Source organism: Saccoglossus kowalevskii, chromosome 2 (assembly GCF_978046115.1).
Source record: "Saccoglossus kowalevskii chromosome 2, keSacKowa6.1, whole genome shotgun sequence".
In the NCBI taxonomy this organism is placed as follows: domain Eukaryota; kingdom Metazoa; phylum Hemichordata; class Enteropneusta; family Harrimaniidae; genus Saccoglossus; species Saccoglossus kowalevskii.
Window position 1 is genome coordinate 17154206 of NC_140642.1, and position 1699 is coordinate 17155904.

A 1699-nucleotide genomic window follows, 5' to 3' on the forward strand; every position below is an offset into this window, starting at 1 on the left:
TTTCTTTTTATTTTCTGTCCCTTTTCTGTCAACTTTTTGTCATATAATGAATCTTGAAAACTGCCAGCTAAATCGCTTTTAGACATAGTATGCACGTACCTTAGGTGGACCTTTATCAGATTTGTTCTTTTATGACGATATTTTCTATGCTATCGCGGTGAGACTTTGCATTACAAACAGGGGAGCTATAGCTTGTTTTCTGAGCCAACATTTTAAGATGCCCAAAAAAATTATATTCATGAGTTATTAAATCAGTATGCAAATTAAGTAAAACACAGATTTATTCCAGTAACTATCAGAATTAGTTCCTGGCTGTTACCCAATTTGTACACAGTTAAAACATTTTTGCTAAAGCAGAGCGGGTTAAAATCACTTTGCATGAACTTTTTTGAATGTTGAACTAGTGTAGGAAAAATTCATAAAGTATGTGCTATGCTATTAAGGTGCCATCTGCCAGTGATAAACTCATTAGAATATGGTTGTATACAATTGGGTTAATTTACTAAATATAGATCCAGTATAACCATAGTTCAGCAAATGAAACACCGTGAACAACATTTTCAATTTCTTGTGAATCTCACAAAGTCTTCACATGTCGCTATTTAGCTCAGCTGTCGACAAAGTCGACACAGCAGAGCTGTTCATATTACTGATTGTCCGTCGGCGTCCGTCGTCGTCAACTTTACAATTTCAACTTCTTCTTCGAAACCGCAAGTCAGAATTTTTTCAAATTTGATATGCAAGTACCTTGGATAGTTCTTTCTCAGATTTGTTCATTTTATGTCAAAATCTCAAATTCTCTAATCTTGATGAATATTTTTGTTATTTTAGATATTTTCAACTTCTTGTTAAAATCATCAAGTTCGATTGCTTTGATATAACATAGATAGTTGCTACGGTAAAATCTGTATTAGAAGCCGCATCCCTAATAGAAGTCGCATCCATTCTTTTTGAACAATTGAGAACCAAAAAATCATCATTTCTCATATGTGTAGATGCTCTAATAGAAGCCGCATCCCCTCTATTGCATTGTACCATTTTAATAGAAGCCGCGGTTTCTAATACAGATTTTACAGTACATGTGGACCTCTCAGATTTGTTCATTTCGTGATATCTTTAATTCTCTAATTTTGGTGAATATTTTTGGGAGAAAGTGATATTTTCGACTTGTTAAAAACAGCAAGTCCAATTGCTTTGATATTACATATATAGGTACTACATGTGGACCTCTATCAGATTTGTTCTTTTATGACGATATTTTCTATGCTATCGCGGTGAGACTTTGCATTACAAACAGGGGAGCTACAGCTTGTTTTCTGAGCCAACATTTTATGATGCCCCAAAAAAATTATATTCATGAGTTATTAAATCAGTATGCAAATTAAGTCAAACACAGATTTATTCCAGGAACTATCAGAATTGGTTCCTGGCTGTTACCCAATTTGTACACAGTTAAAACATTTTCGCTAAAGCAGAGCGGGTTAAAATCACTTTGCATGAACTTTTTTGAATGTTGAACTAGTGTAGGAAAAATTCATAAAGTATGTGCTATGCTATTAAGGTGCCATCTGCCAGTGATAAACTCATTAGAATATGGTTGTATACAATTGGGTTAATTTACTAAAAATAGAACCAGTATAACCATAGTTCAGCAAATGAAACACTGTGAACAACATTTTCAATTTCTTGTGAATCTCAC